A 266-nucleotide genomic window follows, 5' to 3' on the forward strand; every position below is an offset into this window, starting at 1 on the left:
TGGCTCGGGAAGCACCCAGGGGGATGAGGAAAGGGGAAAGGGATGTTCCCAAAAGGCAGAGGAACCTGGAAAAGCTCCCCCTGTGTCCCAGAAAGGGCTCAGGAAGCATCAAGGGGGATGGAGAAGGGGGAAAGGGATGTTCCCAAAAGGCTTCTCCCCAGGTTCAGGCAGCTCCGGGCTGGAAGCAGAGGGGGGACCAGGCTGTGCCCCCACTTACCAGGACCAGGTAGCCGTAGTAGTTGAAGCCGGAGTGATAGAGCCCGTTG

This window comes from Nestor notabilis, unplaced genomic scaffold (genome assembly GCF_000696875.1).
Source record: "Nestor notabilis isolate BGI_N333 unplaced genomic scaffold, ASM69687v1 scaffold25087, whole genome shotgun sequence".
NCBI lineage: Eukaryota > Metazoa > Chordata > Aves > Psittaciformes > Psittacidae > Nestor > Nestor notabilis.